This window comes from Leishmania braziliensis, chromosome 31 (genome assembly GCF_000002845.2).
Source record: "Leishmania braziliensis MHOM/BR/75/M2904 complete genome, chromosome 31".
NCBI lineage: Eukaryota > Euglenozoa > Kinetoplastea > Trypanosomatida > Trypanosomatidae > Leishmania > Leishmania braziliensis.
This window is the reverse complement of record NC_009323.2, coordinates 413,020-418,147: the sequence shown is the minus strand read 5'-3', so window position 1 is coordinate 418,147 and position 5,128 is coordinate 413,020.

Below are 5,128 nucleotides of genomic sequence, written 5' to 3'. Positions count from 1 at the left end.
AAGACTAAAGGGAACATGGAATGGCAACTTTCCACTTTTGGAGTCCCCAGCATTGGGTTCCCCCGACGAGGAGGCGAGGTTCTGAGAACAAGCACGCAGTGCCCCTTGGGGACATTTTTTCCCCCTTTGTCCAGCAGGAGGAAGGTTTCCTTGGCTTCCCTTTGGGGGCCCGTTGCGTTCCTTATTGGTTCAAAAAACGGCAAAAGCACCTCCAGGCGTTGACTTGGAATTTGCTCCGCAGGTTTTCCCCTAAATGTGAAAATGGGTCTTTGACGACTCCAGTCCAGAAGCAAAAACCGCAGTGCTCGATGAAATGACCGACACCGTAACGTCTGGACCGCGATTGGTGCAGCCGCTTTTCTTGCTATTCGCATGCGGGCAAGTGAGCAGCGTTTGGAGGGGTGTGCCCTTAGCTACACCTCTCCGAGGGGGACGAGCCGTTCATAGAGCTGGCATACGACATGTACTCCAGCTTTGAAATATAGGCGTGCGTATGGTGAGCCTCATTCCATCTGCATTGCGTAGTGGGGGAAGATCTCCGCAAGAGGGGTTTGTGGTGGAACGCTCTGTCTCCTTCACGCCCGCGCTCACTCGCTCTTCTCACATTACTCGTTCTTCATGAGGCTACAGTGCCTCTCCCTGACGTGCTTTCATCGCCATTTTTCTAATGCAAAGTACAGCGCACATTTGTGAATGTGACTGTGCGGTGCAAGCTGACTTGCACGGGGCTGTCCGATTCAGGTACCCAACCTGTGCGAGTCTATGTGCATTAGCTTTCTTCCTTTCCTTTTATGACTTCGAATCTCTTTATATATTTATATATATATATGTGTGTGTGTTTTAACATGAACCAGAGTAACGTCTCACTGCGCATTGCTGCGCGCGCACATACCCACACAGACGCCCGCATGAGCGCAATCAAAATAAAATAAATGACCTCGAGCCATAGCGTGCGGAGGGAGGAGGTTGTCTCTTTGTTTTGTTGTTGTTCGGAAAGGGAGGGGAGGGAAATGGATTGAGCACACAACGACGGAGGCCTGTGCTTCACTGATCTCCTACCTGCAACCCGCTCTATTACATTATTCTTCTCCTTCCTCACTGCCACTGTGCGTGTGTGTGTGTATGTGCCCCTCTCTTCATGCTCTCGCAGTGTGTGTATGCGTTTGTGCACCCCTTTTGGCTTCTCTTTTTCGTCCACTTTTCCTTCCTTCTTTCTCTGCTCCGTTTTCGTTCACTTTTCTCGTTTTCTCCCGCGCACGCCCCCCTCCCCCTCCTGCCAAGATGAAAATTTACAAGAAAAAAAACAAAGCGACCACAGCAGAGAATGAAGGACAATGTGTGTGTGGGGGGCGGGCGGGCGGGCGGGGTACACATCACGCCGTTTTTTCGTTGTGTTTTCGTTCTAAGTATGACTTCTTTTTTTCTTTTTTTTTTTTTTTCTGCTTCTCCATCTCGATCGCTCGTGTTCCCCCCTCTCTTTTACCTCTTCGCCACCTTTGCTTCCTTTCGCGTACGTGTTCTCCTCTCTCCCTCTCCCCCTCTCTCTCTCTCTGTTTCGCTCATCTTGTCTCCTCCCTTTTCCGTCACCGTTCTTTCCCTCTTCTATATTGCATGCGTGGGGCGCTGTTCCTCCTCCCCCCTCCCTCCCCCCAACGCACACACACACTCTCTCTCTCTTGAGGTCCGCTGCTGCCACACCTATGTGCCTGCGATGAGGGAAAAAAAAAGGTATTTCAATCCTTCTCTTCCTACAGAGCGCTGCACAGCAGGGAGGTGGACACACGAAAAAAAAACACACACACATACAAAACGAGATACAGAAAAGTGCCGTGCGCCGATAAATTAATTCGTCGAGGGCATGCAAACGAAAAGGGGTGATGCGTGCATGATGTGTGGCGCAAGCGCTATCATCGTTTTTTTTCCTTTTGCTTGTTTCTTCAGCTCACCTGATTACTGCCGTTCTACTGTTTCTCTTAGGGAAAGGAAGAACATGGGCCTCTTCGTGTATTCTTCTCTGTGTTATGACCTGCTTTGTGTAGCGAACAACACAGAAGACATCCACCTAGAGTCACGGGCACCCATAAGAGCGACGAAAAAGGGAGCCGGCTGCGCTGGAGAGTTGTTGTCTTGTTATGGCCGCCTTCTGGCGCTTTCCTGCTTCCCCTTCAAGCGGAAAATGTATCGGCTCAAGCGAGAGGAACGAAATGAAGCCACACCAGGCAGTAGCAGTGCTAAAGTGGCATGTGCACATCTGCGTTTTTTTTTTTTTAAATGGGTCACTCTCGCTGTTTCTCCTTCATTCTCGTTTTTGCTTTCTTTTCCTTGTTTACTCTGCTCATATCTCTACATTTTTTCTTCTCTAGTCTTTTGTAGTGTGTCTCATCCTGCGTGATGTGAGGGAGGGGGGGAGACAACGTACAAGGTAATCGAGTGTGCTCGTCTCCCCCCGAAAGTGCCCAGTGAGCGGTGTTGCTGTTGTTGTTGCTGTTTGGCCTCGTTTTTGGGTTTTCATTCTTGTTGCAGCAGTCAAACCCTCCGTCTATCGACAACCGAGATGAGAGCGAAAGGGCATCAACGTGTTGATTTTTAGAGTCTCTTTGTGTTTTTCTCTGCACTTTTTTATTCCCCTTTTCTCGAATTTACAGATTTTGTGTGCCATCGTCCTGTGTGTGTGTGTGTGTGTGTGTGCCTGAACCTTCCTTTTGCTTTCCGGAGTGAAAAGGGTGACCGCAGTGGTGTGAGTTGCTCACTCGCTACCAGCCATCTTCACCGGATGGCAGAAGCACACGAATTCAAAAGGGACGCGCTCTTTTTCGTTTTTCTTTCGTCTTCCCTCTCCCTTATTTCTCACGTTAGAGCGTTAGGTTGCCGCTCAGGGTACCGACATCGGCTTGTTTTTTTTTTCTTTTCCTCCTCTCCCCCCTTTTTTTCCAGATTCCTCTCGAAATTGCTGTGATGCGCCCCCCCCCCCTCCCTCCCTCCCTCGTCACCTTTTCAGCCGGACTTTTCACTTCTTCACTGTTGATTGGCGCGCTTTTCGTTTTTCTTCACGCCCCTCCCCCCTCTCCTCCTTTTCGCTCGTCTTAGTCATCCCCCCGATTTTCTCGTCACTAGAGCGGTGTGAAAAGAAAGGAGGAGGTGGAATCTTTTTCTTGCCGGATCTTCGCCTGCGTTGCGGATGTTCCCCCTCTCTCTCTCTCTGCAGCTCTCTTCTCAACCCTCCCCACAAAAACTCTGCAGAATCATCTTGATTCATTGCTGTCGTGTGTGCTGTGCGTGGCCTGAGCTCTCTCAATGGTATTCTGTGTTTTATTCATCTATTTCCTTTTACTTTCTCTGCTCTTCTCAAAATCAACTCTTGTGTCTTCTCTCCGGCATCTTTGTGCTGACGTCATGGTCACTGAAGCGCACTCTCTACAAAACACCACCCCCGGATGTGAAGGGGAGAGCGAGGTGGTGGCAGTGGCGGGGAGGGGGCAGGGCAACGAAATTACTCAGAATGGATGCGGAACGCCGGGAGGAAGGTGGGGCATGGGGTATGAGAAAAAATGAGAACGCCGTGGTAAGCACGCGCAGAAAGAGAGAGAGGTGGTAGGAGGTTACCGTGATAGGATCATGTGTACCTGTTGTCCCTCGGGGTGACGGTGCACGTCTATGCGGCCTCCTCGCTTCTGTTGCTCGCTCTGCGCAGCTTGGCTTCCACAAGGTGGACTCAGTGCTTTTCTCCGCCGCCTCGTCGAACAGAAGAACGGGCGTTGTTGTCTTTTTTTCTTGTCTTGCGCGATGTCTTCACGCCTGTATTCTCCCTTTTATTACCCTCTTGTCCATCGCTTATCACGTGTGCTGCCCCCACCTCTCTTCCCCCATCCGCCATGAGTCCGATAGAGATGTTCCCCTCTCTTACGCGGATTACCGCTGGGCCCCTCTCAGGCTCGAGCACATAAGAAGGCGCATTGACATGTATTTCCTTGCTCTCCTCACAGTAGCTGGGCTGCTCCCCACGTTCCACACGCAACAGCTCAGCCTTCCTCGCTCTCCACAGCAGGTCAAAGAAAGTGATCAACACAAAAGGCCCCATTCTACACTCTTGCTGCATCTGGGGAGGGAGGGAGGGAGAGGGGGGGGGGGGGAGGAGACCGTATTATGCCACCCGCTCAACTCGTGACAGAGAGAGGGACTCGCGAGGTACTGGTAGAAGAGAAGTGTGAGACGAGTGTTTGATGACTCCTGTGACTCCGTTCACGACTGTGTCTCTCCGCTCCACCCCCTCTGTTGATTTTCTTGTTCCAGAAATGTTAGCGTATGTTTCATCTCTCTGATCTTGTGAACCATAACTCCTCGGGTTTTCTCTTTGGTGTAGTTCTGCTCGTGTGGTAGGCTGCCTCTCCTCTCTCCTCTCCTCTCCTCTACTCCCTCCCTTTACAACTTGATTTTTGAGGTCTTCATTGCCACTTGTTCTCCTTCACTTTATCTCATTTTGCTTCCCTCTTTTGTTCCCTATCCCCCCCCTCACACATGAGGACTTTTTTTTCGACTATCTATCTTCTTGTGTTGCCATTCCCCCTCTCCGCAAGCTTTTCAAGGCTGAATTATTCCCACAATGGTCTTAGTGAAAGAGCGAGCCTCATGCACCTCTCAGTGAAGTCCGTGCACCTGTCTATGTATGCCTCGTTGCTGTGGCGTCCTCTTTTGCCGATTGGTCTGTTTTCACATGCACATTGTTTTTCTTCCTCTTTAGCGACGTTTGCCGTTAGCTTGCCCCTCTGTTCGCCTAAACTTTTCTTCGTTCGTGATATTATTTGTGCCCTTCGCCTCTGCATGCGCGTGTAATTCCCCGACTCGCTCTCGCTCTCGCGCTCTCTCTTTCTCTCTCTCTGTTTGCCGCTCCTCTTAGCGACAGAGGCTCATTCTGTATGTGTTGGATCTTCTTTTCTCTCATTTTATTTTATTTTTCGTTTGTTTCTTTGGCGTTTCTCTCCGCCTTGCGGCACCATTTTTCCGCGCGTCTGTTGTGTTGGAACTTGTGAGTGACTCGGGGACTTCCTACTGGACTGCGCTGCTCTCTCATCAGCGTTGCTGCTTACGGTTGTCTTTCTCTCAGGACACGTGTCCTACACGGTATAGGGCG